The sequence below is a fragment of the Mustela nigripes genome, chromosome 1 (genome assembly GCF_022355385.1).
Source record: "Mustela nigripes isolate SB6536 chromosome 1, MUSNIG.SB6536, whole genome shotgun sequence".
NCBI lineage: Eukaryota > Metazoa > Chordata > Mammalia > Carnivora > Mustelidae > Mustela > Mustela nigripes.
Window position 1 is genome coordinate 175,154,062 of NC_081557.1, and position 19,435 is coordinate 175,173,496.

Below are 19,435 nucleotides of genomic sequence, written 5' to 3' on the forward strand. Positions count from 1 at the left end.
TGCTGTGGCTGATATCGAAGAGATTACTGCCTATGTTCTCCTCTAGGATTCTGATGGATTCCTGCCTCACGTTGAGGTCTTTTATCCATTTTGAGTTTATCTTTGTGTACGGTGTAAGGGAATGGTCGAGTTTCATTCTTCTACATATAGCTGTCCAGTTTTCGCAGCACCATTTACTGAAGAGACTTTTTTCCACTGTATATTTTTTCCTGTTTTGTCGAAGATTAATTGAACATAGAGTTGAGGGTCCATATCTGGGGTCTCTACTCTGTTCCACTGGTCTATGTGTCTGTTTTTATGCCAGTACCATGCTGTTTTGGTGATCACAGCTTTGTAGTAAAGCTTGAAATCAGGTAACGTGATGCCCCCAGTTTTATTTTTGTTTTTCAACATTTCCTTAGAGATTCGGGGTCTCTTCTGATTCCATACAAATTTTAGGATTATTTGCTCCAGCTCTTTGAAGAATACCGGTGGAATTTTGATTGGAATGGCATTAAAAGTATAGATTGCTCTAGGCAGTATAGACATTTTAACAATGTTTATTCTTCCAATCCAAGAGCATGGAATGGTCTTCCATCTTTTTATGTCTTCTTCAATTTCTTTCATGAGTTATCTGTAGTTCCTCGAGTACAGATCCTTTACCTCTTTGGTTAGGTTTATTCCCAGGTATCTGGATATTTACCCCAAAGATACAGATGTAGTGAAAAGAAGGGCCATCTGTACCTCAATGTTTATAGCAGCAATGGCCACGGTCGCCAAACTGTGGAAAAAAACCAAGATGCCCTTCAATGGATGAATGGATAAGGAAGATGTGGTCCATATACACTGTGGAATATTATGTCTCCATCAGAAAGGATGAATACCCAACTTTTGTAGCAACATGGACAGGACTGGAAGAGATTATGCTGAGTGAAATAAGTCAAGCAGAGAGAGTCAATGATCATATGGTTTCACTTATTTGTGGAGCATAACAAATAGCATGGAGGACAAGGGGAGTTAGAGAGGAGAAGGGAGTTGGGGTAAATTGGAAGGGGAGGTGAACCATGAGAGACTATGGACTCTGAAAAACAATCTGAGGTGTTTGAAGTGGTGCGGGGGTGGGAGGTTGGGGGAACCAGGTGGTGGGTATTAGAGAGGGCACAGATTGCATGGAGCACTGGGTGTGGTGCAAAAATAATGAATACTGTTATGCTGAAAATAAAAAAAAAATTATTAATTAAGACTTGACTCCCTACAGTCCTTTTAGCAAGATATATAAAAATTACAGTAAAAGTTAATGGAAAATTCATGATTCATGTTGGTAAATCTAGTATATAAAAAACTTTTCATAAACACATAAATCAGTACACTAAAAGAGCAAAGCAGAAAAATGGACAATATCATAACATATAGTTTTCTTCAAAATTTTATGATAAAACTTTTTTCTTGAGGGTTTAATAAAAGTCCTGATTGAGGTCAAGTTACCGACATGGAATTCAAAACATAAAATTCAAAATCATTTATGAAAAATAAGACTTCTGTTTCTTTCTCAAATATTTTTCAAAACAAAAGAAAGATATTCCTTTAAAACACCTATTATTCTCTGCCAAAATCTTGGCAAATTTATAGCCACACCGACACATACACAAAACACATAAATCTCACACACACATATACACACACACGGCTTGCTGGATGTCTACAGAGACCGATGGTTAAACAGAGAGGTAAGTAGGCTGAAAGACTGACAGATAACAGGCATAATAAAAGAAACAATGTTTAAATACTGACTCATACTGAAATTATATTATTAGTCATAGGTAATATACCTACAAAATGATTTCTAAATCACCATTTTTAATATTTCATATATTTTAGTTTGATCTTTATAAGGCAAATAAATTAGCAAACCAGTAATTTTCACAAGTTTTATCCCGACTACTGGGAAAGAATATTCAATTGGATATTTGCCCTTAACCCTTCACAAAACTGGCACACATCACACAAAAGGAGTTTATATTATGTATATATAGATCAAGAATGAATATGCGCAGTTAAAGCTGATGTAAGTAATCTTAATAATTTCTTCTACTTTTCCTGAGTTACTTAAAATGTTAAATAATTCAAGTTGTTTATTCAACAAGTATTTGTGAAGTGCCAGCTATGTTTTAGTGCCGTTTACATCCTTGCTTTAGAGGATAAAGAGAAGTCTTCTTGTTTGTCAAGCCACATACTTTTAGATGTTTTACTTGTTTTATTCACATAGTCAAAATTCCAAAACACTGACCTGGTAACTATTTCTGAGTCTGCTAATTGTCTAGTAACAAAAGGTCATTGTTCTAACTGTTCTCAATTGCACGGCTATCATTTAGCTAGTGAAAGCATTAAGGAGATAAAATATTCTTTTCTCTAATCAGATTATTTTGGTTATTTTAAAGATGGAATGTTCTCAAGATACAGAAGGCTTCAACAAAAGAGTTTCAAGTCCAATTAATCATCATCTCTATTACCTTTACCTCTTAAATTACTCTCAAATCTTTCCATTTTTCTTCATTCCCATTGCACTCTTTAGTTCCAGAAACTAGTATCTCACATTAGGATGCCAATATGTTCCTCAACTTGTAGCTGGAATGATTCTTCTAAACATGTATCTTATTATATCATTTCCATTAACTCTCCTTTTAAAAAACAGGCTTTAGTTCATTTCAGGTTTTAGTTCAAGGAATGATAAGGAGAAAGCTTTGAGAATTGGTTACTTCCCTGCTTCTTCAGTCACATAACCTCATAGTTCCTGTTTATCCCTCAAAAAACTTGATGGTTCATCCACACTGAGATACAAATGTCTAGAATTGTCTACAGTCTCTGCTGGATATTGCATTATGTTGTTCCTCTTGGCATTGCAGGGAGGAGTTAGAATCAATGACTAACTAGATTCTTCTTATCTTTTAAATCTCAGAGTAGAGTTTCCTCCTCTATGTTCTCACCCCTGAACTCATTAGGCACCATTCCTTCCCACAAGCTCTCCTGTCTTAGGGCTCAGCATAGTTAACTATCCTTTTCCCCCAATCTGTCTATAAGCTCCTGGTGGGCAGAGACTGTATCTTATCCACGGTTTTTATCTCTAGTATTTAGCAAAGTGCTTGGCATATAATTAGCACCCAATCAGTATTCTAGTCATTGGATGAATGTATCATAATAGCAAATCTATTTACAGAGAATGTCTAAAGTACCAAAGCCAGGGGGAGAATTAACTGCAAGCTAATAGCAGCACCTGCCAATTTTGGGTGTCTCTAGCAGAAGTGAAAAGTAAGCAGGGATCAAGTGGGACTTGGGCTTCCTGCCTATAAAGTCCAGGCTGGGAGACGGAATGGATGAGAGCATTGCAGAAAATATCACATACTGAAGAAGTGGACTGCTAAACTTAGTCTAACATCTTTTAAATTGTAACTTTTCCAGATTCTCTTACACAGCAGAATGTCACTGACAGTCCACAGACACTACCTGTCTCTAACATGACAATACCTAAGATAGTAATGTCAGCCTTTCCCAAGGAGTATCATCTGACCCAGGAGGTGAAAGGCATTTAATTAAGAAGTCAGCACTTCAGTAAACATCCCTTATTTTATATATAACTAACTTCTTGAGAAAATTTCGCTTTTAAAATCTGAATAAGAGGTAGTAAATCTCTTTAATGACTCTGGACAGAAAATTCCAATGGAGTGTAATTAAGTACGGTTTTAGCTCTTTCCTGAGAAATACTCAAACTACTCATTCTATCACTCTTGGTAGCCTACAGTATACAAGAAACACATAGGTCAGACTTCTAATTGTCCTAAAACAGGTCTTAAAAATTAAAATTTCTAGGGGTGCCTGGGTGGCTCAGTGGGTTAAGCCTCTGCCTTCAGCTCAGGTCATGATCTCAGGGTCCTGGGATGAAGCCCCGCATTGGGCTCTCTGCTCAGCAGGGAGCCTGCTTTCCCCTTCTCTCTCTGCCTACTTGTGATTGTTCTTTCTGTCAAATAAATAAATAAAATCTTCAAGAAAAAATTTAAATTTCTAGCCTTGATTTCTGACTTCCAGCTAACAGATGACTGAGCTGTCTTTTTAATTCCCAATAATATTTAAATTTGTTTTTTTTAAATTTTTTTAAAGATTTTATTTATTTATTTGTCAGAGAGAGAGGGAGAGTGAGAGAGCACAGGCAGACAGAATGGCAGGCAGAGGCAGAGGGAGAAGCAGGCTCCCCGCCGAGCAAGGAGCCCGATGTGGGACTCGATCCCAGGATGCTGGGATCATGACCTGAGCCGAAGGCAGCTGCTCAACCAACTGAGCCACCCAGGCGTCCCAATATTTAAAAATTTTTAATTGAATTTTATAAAATTTAAGATTAAAAAAACATTGTGAGGACTTCTGGTTTCTGCCTGAAATATAGGGAGCTTAGAAGTTGTCATTCCCTCCTAACAACAAATACCTGAACAAACTGAAAAATTAACAGTTCTTCACAGATCTGTCAAATAAGGTCACAAGGCAGACTGATGCCCCCAGAACTAGAAAGACACATAAATGACAATTTAATGGAGCAGAAACCTCTGCAGGAACAAGTATGTGACAGGAAAATCTGAACTGTACTTGATAAATTACTGAAGGCTCACTGGACAAGCCTGGAAGATAAAACTCTAGGAGGACGAGTCAGGGGGTACCCACAGATTTTTGTACATTTTCCTTCAGGAGCTCTACCAGGCCCTCGCAGTGACTATCAAAGAAAAATCTCATGTTTCTAGCAATGAGAGGAGAAAAGGAACCATTCTGAAATACAAAGAAAAGGAAATACAAAGGAATGAATGCCACTGGTAAGCTCATTAGCAGACTGGACACAGTTGAAGAAAGAATCTCTGAACTTGAGGAAATGACAACAGAAAGTTCCAAAAAAAAAAGTTTTTTTTGAAAAAGTGTGGAAGATAAAAATATGAATGAAGAACAAGGAAAATAAATAGACAACAGTAAAAATATGGTACATATTAACCCAACTACATCAATAATCACTTTAAACATCAGTGAACTAAATAAACCAATAGAGACTGTCAGAAAAACAAGACCCAACTACATGTTCTCCGAAACTTACTTTAATTATAGACATATATAGATTAAGACTAAAGGTATGGAGACATAAACCATGCTAACACTACTCAAAAGAACATGAGAGTAGCTTTATTAATTGCAGACAGAACAGACTTTAGAGAAATGGAAGTTATGAGGAAAAAAGATGGACACTATTTAATAATAAAGGAATCTTCAAGAAGATCTAATAATCCTTAATATGCATGTGTCTAACAACACAACATTAATATATGCCAGGCAGAAAATGATAGAAATATAAGAAGAAATAGGTGAATCAAAAATAGACTGATTCAGCAAGCAGAAAATCATTAGCAACATAGCTGAACTCAAGAGCACCATAAATCAACTGGATATAATTGACATCTTTGACTACTTCATCTAACAACAACAGAATATACATTCTTCTCAAGCTCAAATGGAACAATCACCAAGATGGACTACAATATAGGTCATAAAACACCCCTTAACAAGTATAGAAGAATAAAGATCATACAATGTCTTTTCTAGACTATATGGAATTAAACTAGTAGTTAATATCAGAAATATAGCTGAAAAATCTAAAATACTTACAAATTAAACAACACATGGGTAAAAGAAGAACTCTTGAGAGAAACTTAAAAATATTTTGAATTAAATGAAAATTAAAATACAACTTATCAAAATTTGTGGGATGCAGTACATATAGGGAAATTCATAGCACCGAATGCCTGTATTTGAAAAGAAAGATATAATATCAATAATCTGAGCTTCCATTTTAAAAAACAAGAAAAAGTAGCAAATTAAATCCAAAATAAGCAGAAGAAAAGAAATAATAAAATAAAAAATAAAATAATAAAAATAATAAAAATAAAATAATAAAATAATAAAAATAAAATAATAAAATTAGAAGAAATCAATAAAATTGAAAATGGGAAATCAATAGAGAAAATCAACAAAGGCAAAAAAGCTAGTTCTTTGAAAAGATCAATGAAATGCATAAGCCTATAATCAGGCTAACCAAGATAAAAAGAGAGAAGACACAAATTACTAGTATCAGAAATGAAAGAGAAGACATCATTACAGATACCACAGACGATAAGAGGATAATAAAGAAATATTACAAATAACTCTATGCCCTCATATTTGATAACCTAGATGAAGTAGAACAATTCCCTGAGAGACACTATCTGCCAAAATAACACAAGAAGAAATAGATAATACAAATAGGCCTATCTATTAAAGAAATAAGATCATTAATAACTTCCCAAAACAGAAAATAGGCTTAGATGGATTCACTGGTAAATTATACCAGACACTTAAGAAATAATACCAGCTCTTTACATTTTCAGCCAGAAAACAGAAGTAGAGTGAATACATGTCAATAGGTCCTGTGAGGCAAGCATTACTCTACCACCAGAACACAATAAAGACACTACAAGAAAATTATAGACCAACATAGATACAAAATCCTCACCAAAATATTAACAAATTGAACCCAACAGTATATAAAAAATTATATATCATTAAAAAAGGGATTTATTTCAAGTATACTAGGCTGGTTTAACATATGAAAATCAATAAATGCTATCTATCACATCAACATAAAAACAGAAAAATCACATGATCATATTAGTTTATGCAAAAAAATTTGACAAAATTCAGAACCCATTCATGGTAGTAACTCTCAGAAAACTAAGAACAGAAATGACCTCCTTCAACTTGATAAAGAACATCTACAAAATATCATAAGCTGACATCAATTTAATAGAAATATGAAGCTTTCTCACTGACATCAAGAGCAAGATAAAAATGTCTTTTACCAATATCATACTGGAAGTCCTAATTAATGCAATAAGACAAGAAAAAGAAATAAAAGGCATACATACAAATTGGGAAGGAAGAAATACACTAGTCTTTGTTCACAGATAACACGATTATCTATGTTAAAAACCCTGAAGAATCAACAACAAAGTTTTTGGTACTAATAAGCAAATACAGCAAATTGTAGAACACCTGGTTAACATACAAAAGTCTATCACTTTACTGAAATTTAAAACACTACCATTTGGGGCATCTGGGTGGCTAGGTCAGTCAAGCGCCTACCTTCAACTCAGGGTGCTGGGATCAAGCCCCGCATCGGGCTCCCTGATCAGTGGAGAGCCTGCTTCTCCCTCTCCCTTTGCCCCTCCTCTTGCTCATGCTCACTCTTTTTCTCAAATAAATAAATAAAATTTTAAAGGACAAAAACACTTTACCATTTACATTTCACTTCCCCAAAATGAAAACTGAGGTATAAGACTGACAAAATATGTAAATATTTCCTATATAAGAAAAAGTACAAAACTCTGATAAAAGATCTCAAAGAAGAACTAAATAGATGGAGAGATATTCTACGTCTATGGAGAGGAAGATTCAGCATGGTCAAGATGCCAGTTCTTACCAACTTGGTCTATGAATTCAACACAATGCCCCTCAAAATGTCAGCAAGTTATTTTGCGGATATAAACAAACTGATTCTGAAATTTATACAGACAGCCAAAAAACCCAGGATAGCATACAGCACTAAAAGAGAAGAACAAAGATGGAAGACTGACACTATCTGACTTTAATACTTAATATAAAACTATGGTAATCAAGGGGCATGTGTGAGGCTCAGTCAGTAAAGCATCTGACTCTTGATTTCAGGTCAGATCATGATCTCAGGGTTGTGCGATTAAGCCCCATGCCTATCATGGAGCCTCCTTAAGATTCTCTCTATCCTTCTCTCTTTGCCCTCACACTCTCACTCTTTCTCAAAAAAAAAAAAAAAAAAAAAAGAGAGAGAGAGAGAAGGCTACAGTGCTCAAGATAGTGTGGTATTAATGAAAGGGTAAACAAACTGATCAATGGTACAAAACAGAAAGCCCAGAAATAGACCCATATATAGTTACTGATCTTTGATGAAAGAGCAAAGGCAATACAACAGACTGTTCAACAAGTGACGCTGGAAACCTGGACAGCCACATGTAAAAAACAAACAAACAAAAACCTAGACACAGACCCCTTACACCATTCACAAAAATCAACTCAAAATTGATCATAGACCAAAATGCTAAATGCAAAACTATAAAACTCCTGGAAGATACTGTGGGAGAAGATCTAGGTGATCTTAGATATGGGGATGACTTTTAGATAGAACTTTAAGGCCATGATTCATGAAAGAATGAAATGATAAAGTAAACTACATTAAAACTAAAAACTTCTGCTCTGCAAAAGACATTGTTGAGAAAATGAAAAGACAAGTCACAGACTGAGAGAAAATATCTGCAAAGACATCTGAAAAAGGACTGTGATCCATAGTATACAAAGACTTCTTAAAACTCAAAAACAAGAAAATGAACAATCTGATTAAAAAATGGGCAAAAGACCTGAAAAGATATCTCACCAAAGACACATGGATGGAAAATAAGCATATGAAAAGATGCTCCACATCATATGTCATTAAGAAATTGCAAATTAAAACAATGATATACTGCTGCACATCCATTTGGGTGGCCAAAGTCCAAAACACTGACAAATGCTAAATGCTAACAGGATTTGAAGCAACAGGAACTCTAATTCATTGCTGGTGGGAGTGTAAATAATACAGTCACTTTGGAAGACAGTTTGGCAGTTCTTACAGAGCTAAACATACTCTTAAGATATAATCCAGCAATTGTGCTCCTTGATATTACCCAAAGGAGCTAAAAACTTACGTCCACATAAAAACCTACACCTGAATATTTATGGCAGCTATATTTGAACTGCCAAAACTTGGAAGCAACCAATAGGTCCTACAGTAGATGAGGAGATAAATAAACAGTGGCTCATTTAGAGAATGGGGTATTACTCAGTGCAAAAAGAGATGAACTATCAATCCATTCAAAGACCTGAAGGAAACTTAAATGTATATTGCTAAGTGAAAGAAGCTAATCTGAAAAAGGCTATATTCTGTCTGACTCTAACTATATGGCATTCTGGAAAAGGCAAAACTATGGAATCAGTAAAAAGATTAGTGGTTTCCAGGGTTTAGGGAGGAGGATGAGATGGATAGTGGAATACAGGCGATTTTTACTGGAGTAAAACTATTCTGTAGAGTACTTCAGTGCTGGATACATGACATTACATTAGTCAAAACCCATTCGAAGTCCACTTCTAAAAGTAAAACCTAATGTGAACTATGGACTCTAGGCAAAAATGATGTGTAAATGTAGATTCATCAGCTGTAATGAATAACAAACTGTGGTGCAGAAAGGCAATAGTGACAAAGTTGGATGTGATTAGGAATGGGCATATGTAGGATTTCTCTGTACTTCATACTCAATTTTGCTTTGAACCTAAAAGGGCTCTAAAAATATATACTTTATTAAAATTAGAAAACAATTTTATAAATATTATAAAGTTTCAAAAATCCTGAATTCCTAATTTCTCCAACTTCATAAACATAAATATGGGGTTGATATAATATCAAGAAATTCAGATTTCTATTAAAGAGTAAGAACTACAAAATGAACAAATGAGAAAGAAACTGGCCTTTTGGAATTTAAGACAATTATCCCTGACAAAAATTCTAAAGAAGCCATCAGGTAGTATTCATCACAAAGAGCCTCCTTTCTCCTTTAGGTTATTAACTAATTAATATTCATGAGACAGGTTATATATTATGTCATACAAACTGAAAGTGTCCATGAACATTAAAGAACCATGATGTGTGGGTAAAAGAGCTGAGTTTGCGACTTTGTAGCAGCACCACAGTACATGACAAAAGCTGAGTATTTACTTTGCTTTCTATTCAGAAAGAAATCAAAAGAACATCTCTATAACTTTCTATTAAAAAAAGTACAATATGTCAGGGTCATTGAAAGTGTTTTTCTGGGGGCACCTGGCTGGCTCAGTACGTAAACATTTGCCTTTAGCTTAGGTCATGATCTCAGGGTCCTGGGGTAGAGCCCTGTGTCAGACTCCCTGATCCGTGGAGAATTGGCTCTGCTTCTCCCTCTCCCTCTGCTCTTCCCTCCTCCCCTGCTCGTGCTTGCTCACTCTCTTTCAAATAAATAAATAACACCCCCCTCAAAAAAAAAATGGTTTTATGTAAAAAATATAACAGATGCATTACTATTTTATTCATTTTCTAACTATTAGGACACTGAGATTATTTAGTATAACTTTGTAAAAGCTGTATTTTCCCAGTGACCCTCTATAATTCTAGAATTAGAGAGTTCCACTACAGTGGACATTACATTTATTTTTAAAATAGCCAAAATATTTTCATTCAAACACTTTTCTAAAACCAAATGAGAAATGCAATGCAATATCTTCACAGCATTAGAGTTTCTTTGTTATTTGAAATATCCTCTACTTTAAGTAGACTGTTTCTTGCATATAAAGTGCCATCTAAAAACAAAATTCAGAGACTCAACTTGGTTCTAAAAAGTATATTCAGAGGGCCTATACCTTATAACTTCCTTTTTTGTTCCTACCAACATCTTACTTCAGGTACTTACTATCTTCTACCTGGATGTTAGTGTAGTCAATTTCTAACAGGGTTCATACCTCTGATCTGATCTCTTTGCTTCAATTACCATGCTCACAACAAAATATACTTTTGCTATAATTACTGATTCAGTTTTCTTTCTTTTGACAGGAGTTCAACCCAGAGGCCTATTCTCAAGTGCTGATTACAGTGCACTGATAGCAATCAAGTAATCTTTAATTTGTGTGTTCCACATTTTGATCAGGGAGTGGAAATTATTTTTGCCACTACTTCCTATATGTACTGTTATAAATCAAATGTGACCAAAAAATACTAAAATCAAATATAAGACAAATGAAATATACCAGGTTTTAAGAAGGATAAAATTTGCTGTGACTAACAGGCCAAAGATGTTCAGAAAAATCAGACTAACCCTCTACCCCTAAAAAGATTTATAATCATTAGAATATAAATGGAATATCTATTCCTTGTGAGACACAGAATATTATCAGCATAAGAGAAGAATTTTACTAAATAACCATAAAGATGACCAAATAATGAGGGCACACACAGGTGTGTTCCCAGACTCTGTGAAACTTATTACACTATATTTGTGTGTTTTATAAAATTGCTGACCTGTGGGTTATGCAGTCAAATATTCTAGAAGATCAAAGAATGCTATAACAGTATGAGATTGCTTTTAGTTCTTTTGAAGGGAAAAACTGTCATTCACCTTCCCCTCAATCAGTTTATCCACAGTTCCTGATAGAGAATAGTGCAGACTAAGGGTACATTTGTTGAATGAAGACACAGAGAGAGACATAATTACGTCGGCTTCAACTTCAGTTCTTCCCATTGCATCTGCAGGTATTCCTGACTAAGTGAATGTTGGCTCTTTCTCCCAAACCTCACCTACCTCTTAACAGCTTCTATCACATTAGGTCTATACTACAGGTATTTTTAAGTTGTCTAATCCCCTTTCTGAACTATAAAATCTTCAAAAAAGGGAATGGTGTCTTTTCTTTTCATTTTTTAGTCTTGATATTGCCAATATAATAATCAGCTCCTCACCAGTCCAAGGGGCATAGTTTCTGAAAAGTATTTAATACTGATATAACTTCAAATTTGTAAAAATGAAAAATATACATGTCTTCCCAGTAGTAACTACAAAGCAGGCAATCTGACCAAGCTTTCTGGTTGGTATAAAAATGATAAAATGAGATCCAGGGAGGGAGCACATCAGGTTCTCTGAATATTCAATTTTAAAATTATCAAAATGGGACATTTATTTTTAAATGTTCAGAAACACTACCTTTTTTCCTAAAACATTAGGCATAGTGTCTTGCATTTAGTAGGCACCCATTACATATTTGATGAACATAATTTCTTATGTGGGAACAAAAACACAAATACTTTAAAACGGCGGGGGGGGGGTGTATTTCATGTTCCAAGATGTGTTTTTGCTAGGGGAAAAGAACATTCTTTTTAAAGACGTAATAATAGAATTTTTCTCTAATAACTTAAAAGCATAATAAATTTTCTAATATTTAAAAATGTCACCAGGAGTCCTTACTAATTCCACCAGAAATCTCAAATTAATGAGAACAGCATCCTGGCCTCACAGAACAGGAAAGGACTTGAGACAAATTTTTCACCTGGTCCCACAGCCCCATTTCGTATGAGAAAAAAGATTAGAGAAAATATAATGTTAAATTGTTAGCGTTGGGTAGCTCTGAGACTGAAACTTAAATCTTTTCATCCTGGATCAGCACTTTTGCCCATAAACCTTAATCTAATCCATCTATTTTATTTCCCTATTGAGATTACAAAATTCAACCCAAGTGTTATTCTCTTACACATTTACTTAGGACTGTGATATTTCCCTACTTCATTATACATTCACCCAACATGCACATAATACAAATCTTTGCTGACATTCAGTTCCTGAAATATATATGTCACATTCAGATGACTGCCCTTGTCAAGGCTTTATTCTCAAAGAAATGAACTGAATCTGCCTTATGTGCCTAAGGCCAATGGCTCTGACTGCAGGCCTCTCCCTTAGGGATTACAATTCTAGCTCCATCATTTCCCTGCCTGGCCTTCCCCTAGATTTCAGATAAAGCCTCAAGTCTTATCTCCCTGAGCTGCTGAGGTGTGCCGGGAAAACCCTGCTGGGTGCAAACCCAGAGCAAGGATGATTTCATCATTTGCTGTGAAGAGGTCTTTGCTTTCAGGCAGGTCTTTTCCACTGATTACTGAGCCTATTTGCAAAAGTGATTACTACTGCTGTATAGTTCGAAAAGGTGGCTAGATACCTGAATGAAAAATGTAAATTTAAAATAACAAAAAAAAACCTTTTTTTTTTATTTAAATGAACTGATTGCCTCTTCTGTTTTGGTTTTTAGAAAGGGAAAAGTATTCCATTAGAAGAAAACTCAGGGCACCTATAAAAATAGAACTTCCCATTAGATTGTGAATAGCTGACATTCCACAGGAAGTATGCACAAGTACCACACTGCCAAAATCATCATCAAAAGGACAAACACAGGAACATTCCTTCTTTAGGAATTTAAGTAGTTATTTTATCTTGGGACTGATTGGCTAAATGACTTCAATTTTCCCATATGAGTATTTCATTGATGTATAAAATATTCATTTTTCTAAAGCCATCTATTTTTCTTTATAGAGTAAGTACCACAATTAGATAATTTAGAGGGATTACATCTGTTTTAATTTCTTTTTAGTCACTGAAAATCTATACTTTAAACCACTGTTTTCCAACTGTCTCTAAAGCTGGGTGCTTTATTGGACTGTATTTAACTAGTTCATTAATCTCATTTACTGGCGAAGAATTCTGATAAAAACTGCTCATAACTCCTCTAAAACTTTAAACATTGAAGAACAATTGCAAAGAGTCTGAGCTTCTCAGTCTAGCAAAAGAGGTTCAATTGTCTGATGTAGCATATTTGATGTTACTATGGTTCAAATGTAAACTTACACTTTGGTTTCAGACTTTAATAACACAAGTATCATTGTGACAGATACAATCCACTATAACTGAAAATCTTATTTTGTATTCACATGAACTGCTTTTTTATATGTTCTGTACCAATTACTTAAAATATGATGCATACAAAAATAAACTTTATTCTGAACTCCATGATTCTTATCATTCTCTCCATTTAATAATATAGAAAACTATACAATTTTAAATGTGAATATAACTTGGTAACTATAGAAAAGTGATATGGTATGGCCTGAGAAGAAGAGTATTGCCCTTTTATATATATGACCCAACACTGATGTGCTTCTTGAAGCTGAAGCAGATCAGAATATACCACCCTACAATATACCAGTTTGGCAAAAAGACTATTTTGAGCTCAAGTCAACTGAGAACAAATAAATACAGGAAGAGTTCTCTACCTTTCCCTTACCTGCCCAAAAGCAGGGCATAAATTTCTCTTTGAGGAAGGTATCTGTTCCAAGTACCAGGGAGGGAAGAGCAATTTTTATCATCTAAGACAAGAATTTGACACCTTCACTGCTTCTTTCACTTCTTTTCTACAAACTCTCATGCACATATTAATAAAAACCATGTGCCTTTTATTCTGTTCATCTGCCTTTAGTCTAATTCACATGGTTCTAATTCACATAGTTCATGCACTGAACACAAGAGGGTATAGGAAAGTATACCCTCTCTGATAGAGCCACTATCAAATCCAATTCTGAATAATGGTACTCAGGTAAATGAGCATTAGCAAAAGTGTTTTTCATTTCAGCATTTATCATAGCATGAAAAACATATCCCAGTTTATAATACTATATCCGTGATTTATATAGCAAAGAATAATTAACAAATTAAATCTATTAAGAAATAACAACAGGTCTGAAAAAAATAGGGTAGATACATTTCTCTAACTAAATGCATTAAAAAAATATATATATATTCCCTGTTCTCCCAAGCCCTGTCCAGCAATGAGGAGGAATACCCCTGGGGTGCCATGGGAGGCTAAACAGAAAACCTGGACTTCCACTTCCACCTGAAAGTATTAAGATGGTACCTAATAACTCCTGCCAATGTGTTATCAAAGGAGGCCTGTTAACAAGATCAAAATTAGATCCTCAGTCTCATAAAATAATACCCAAAATGTCTAAGATATAATACAAAATCACTGCTTATATCAAGAACCAAGAAAATTTCTATATGAATGAGAAAAAAACAATGAACAGATGTCAACACCAACACCACCAAGATGACAATCTAGTTGGAATTATCTGACAAGGATTTTTGATCAGCCTAATAAAATGTTTCCATGAGCAATTAAAAACACAGTTGACCAGAAAAAATAGGAAGTCTCAGCAAAGACAGAGAATTTATAAAAAAAACCAACAGTCTGTAGTAGAACTGAAAAAATTACAATAACTGAAATGGATGCATTCAACAGCAGAGTGAGGAAAAAATGGATTAGTCAACTTGAAGAAAACAGTATAAATTTTCTAATGTGAACAAGAGAAAAAAGAAGATTAAAAATGAACAGAGGCCCAGGAATTTATGACTAAAACAAAGGATCTAGCATTCATGTTATCAAGTTCCGGAAGGAGAAGAGAAAGAAGGCAAGGGTAAAAAAATGTATTAAAAAAAAAAAAAACAGTGTCCAAAAATTTCCCAAGTTTGGCAGAAGACATAAACCTGTATATTCAAGAGGTTAAGTGAACACAAAATAAGATAAACTCTTAAGAAATCTAAGCCAAGGCACATCCTGGTCAAACTTCTAAAAACTGCAGGCAATGAAAAAAAATGTGTAAAGCAGCTGGAGAGAAAGAACACCTTACTTTTAGGGGCAAAACAAAATGACAAAAGATTTTTCATCAGAAATCAAAGAATCCAGTAGGAATTGATGTAACAGTAAAAGAATATAACTGTTTACCTAGAATAAAGGAGTTAAGAGGGAAATGAAGACATTTTTAGAAAAAGGAAAGTAAGAATTTGTTGCTAGCATATCTACTCTTAAAAAATGGCTAAGGAAGTCAGTAAGGAAGAAAGGAAATCATTAAGAAATAAAAAGGATCCTACAACATGAGAATGGAAGAAAGGACAATGGAGAAAGTAAAAATACAAGTTCTGAGAAAGGACTGAAGAGGAAGGACTAGTGCAATATGGAGTGGTGCCAAACTACAGGCATGTGAACAAGCCATGGGTGGACTGTGACTATGGAGAGGAGCACTAAAATGGGGCTGTGCATAATCAGAGCTTCAGTCTCTATTCTCCAGCACACACCAATCACGAACATGGTAGACACACGTGGCTGTTTACCTAATATGCAAAACTCTCCTATTTTCTTGTTAACAAAGCCATAATTTAGATCTTACCTAACCATGCACATGGTGAATCAAGAGAAGCCAGTTCCCTCCCAAGATCTACATATTAAATTTATAGTTGGTCAAAGCCAATTGTTACAGTTCCATTCCCTCATCAATACCTGATTCAGGCAGGGGCATACGAAGAAACTCTAAACAGTCATTCATTAAAATAAGTAAATAAGTGAATAAATAAATAAATAGCAGGGATTCACTAACAGATTATCTCCTGAGGATCTGCTGAGAAAGGATAAAAACATAGGCAATGGCATTAATACTGTCCATTTTTCTCACTGTGAAAGTCACTAATATCTGAAAATGTGGCAGCCAACCTGAGAATAAACTCACATACTACAGAGCACAAACAAAAAGATAGAAAAAACTTGATTTCTTAACTACATCATCGAAGGGCTGAATCAACCAGATCTAACACTAACCTACCTTTAGAATCATATTACAAAAAATATCTTTTTCTTATCTATTTCCCAAGCATTACATGAAAATGCTGGACAGTAGTCCAGCATATGAATTTTCCATAATTATGCAACTGTTTCTCTATTATTGCATCCTTAAGATGCCTTTTTTTCTTTTCTTTTTTTTCCCATTATAAAAGCTGATGCAATGAACATCTTTTGGTATAAAGTTTTATCTAAATTTAGCATATGATTTCCAAGGATTATATTTCTAGAAGTGAAATTACTATGTCAAATGATATATGACCTAATCCTAGCCAGTGAGAGGAAATGAAACATTTACTGGGTAAATTTTTCACTCTTATAAAGAACAAGAGACAATGACTTTCACTGAACATTAGCATGTCATATATAATACCTTGAACCATACCAATTTGAGAACAAAGCCAAGTAATTAAAAGATGGACATCTGATATTGTTGTTGAACCCCTGAATTAACCAACTTCAAGGACCCTACTTTTAGTCTTTTTCCATTGTTTATAGTTCACTTTCAATTTTTTTTATTTGACACACAATGTTGCATTAGTATCAAGTATACAACATAGTGATTCAACATCTCCATACATTATGCTATGCTCATAAGTTTACCTACCATTTGTCACCATACAACGCTATTACAATATCACTGAAAATACTCCCCTATGTCTCTTATTTCTGTGATTTATTCATTCTATAACTGGAATCCTGTATCTTCCACTCTCCTTCATATATTTTGCCCTTCCTTTTCACACCTCCCCCGACCCTCTGGCAACCATCAATTTGTTCTCTGAATCTGCTGTTTGTTTGTTTACTCACTTTTGTTTTTTAAATTACACATGGGAGTAAAATCAAATGGTATTTGTCTTTCTCAAGACCTCATCCTTTCTTTGTTGCAGTGTAATGTTCTATTTTATGTGTGTGTCTGTGTGTGTGTACATATATACACACCACATCTTGTTTATCTATTTATCTACTGATGGACACTTAAGTGTCTTCCATATCTTGGCTACTGTAAATAATGCTGCAATAAACATAGGTGAGCTTATTTCTTTTCAAATTAGGACTGTCACATTCTTTGCATAAATACCCAAGAGTGGAATTACTAGATCTTATGTTATTTTTATTGTTAATTTTTTTTTAAAGATTTTATTTATTTATTTGACAGAGAGAGATCACAAGTAGGCAGAGAGGCAGGCAGAGCGAGAGAGGAGGAAGCAAGCTCCCCACTGAGCGGAGAGCCTGATGCAGGACTTGATCCCAGGACCCTGAGATCATGACCTGAGCCGAAGGCAGCGGCTTAACCCACTGAGCCACCCAGGCGCCCCTTATTTTTAATTTTTGGAGGAACTTCCATACTGTCTTCCAGAATGGCTACACCAATTTTTACATTTCCACCAACAGTACACATGGGATCTTTTTTCTCTACATCCTCATCAATGTTTAATATTTCTTGTGTATTTTGTTTTAGCCATTCTGAAAAGTGAGGTGGTATGTCACTGCAGTTTTAATTTGTGTTTCACTGATGATGAGTGCTGCTGAGCATCTTTACATGTGACCCTTGACTATCTGGATGTCTTCTTTGGAAAAATGTCTATTCAGATCCTCTATCCATTTTTTAATTAGATTGGGTTTTCTGGGGTTGAGCTGTAAAAGCTCTTTATATATTTTGGATATTAACCCATTCAGTAAGCATGATTTTTTACTTTTGCTAATGGTTTTCTTTGCTGTGCAAAAGCTTTTTATTTTGATGTAGCCTAATAGTTTATTTTTGCCTTTGCTTCCCTTGCCTTAGGAGACATATCTAGAAAAATGTTGCTATGACTGATATCAAAGTTACTGGGCTTTAATCCATGTTGAGTTTATTTTTATGTATGTGTTAGGAAGTGGTCCAGTTTCATTCTTTTGCATGTAGCTGTCCAATTTTCTCAGCACCACTTATTGAAGAGACTGGCTTTTTTCCCATTGTATATTCTTGCCTCTTTTGCCATAGGTTAATTGACTACATAAATATGGGTTTATTTCTGGACTCTCTGTTTCATTGATGTATGTGTCTTTGTGTGCCAGTACCATACTGTTTTGATTACTACAGTTTTGTAGTATGTCTCGGAATTTGGGACTGTGATACCTCCACCTTTGTTCTTCTCTCTCAAGACTCCTTTGGCTGCTCAGTTTTTTGTTTTGTTTTGTTTTTTTTGGATGTGTGGTTCCATACAAATTTTAGTATTATTTGTTCTAGTTCTGTGAAAAATGCTGCTGGTATTTTGATAGAAATTGCACTGCAAGTATGGATAGCTTTGGGTAGTGGTGACATTTAAACAATATTAATTCTTCCAATGCAAGAGCATGGAATATCTTCCTATTTGTTTTTGTTGTTTTCAATTTCTTTCATCAGTATTTTATGAGAGTTTTCAGAGTACAGGTCACCGTCCTGATTAAGTTTATTCCTAGGCATTTTATTATTTTTGGTGCATTTTTAAATGGAACTGTTTTCTTAATTTCCCTTTTCTGCTACTTTGTTATTAGTGTATAGAAATGCTACCAATTTTTGCATATTGATTTTGTATTCTGCAACTTGACTATTACTTCTAATAGTTTTTTGGTAGAGTCTTTAGGGTTTTCTATGTATGGTATCATGTCATCTACAAATAGTGAAAGTTTTACTTCTTCCTTACCAATATGGATGCCTCTTATTTCTTTTTCTTATCTGACTACTGTGGTGAGGACTTTCAGACTATGTTGAATAAAACTGGTGAAGTGAACATCCTTATTTCTGATCTTAAGAGAAAAATTCCCTTGTTTTTCACCACTTAGTATGATGTTAGCTAGGGTTCTTTTTATATAAGACAATAAATCATACAAAGTCCAAAAAATTCAATGGAAAATTAGCTCATATCAGCCATTTGTATGCCCAGAGATAAAACTGAGAACTGCTTATGGTATCACAGTGAACAATTCAAACAGACTCCTGTTTCAGTTATGAAGATTAATGTAAGTTTTAAATAAACACTCCTGAACAGTCACATTTTTTCAAAAAGAATTAGAGTTGAATGCTATT

The 19,435-nt window shown here is 34.6% G+C and overlaps 1 protein-coding gene across 20 annotated transcripts in view; it reads right to left on the reverse strand.

Moving 5' to 3' along the window:
- Positions 1-19,435, reverse strand: part of CAMK2D (calcium/calmodulin dependent protein kinase II delta) — a 333,039-nt gene that overhangs the window by 141,310 nt on the left and 172,294 nt on the right. The gene's annotated exons all lie outside the window — the stretch shown is intronic.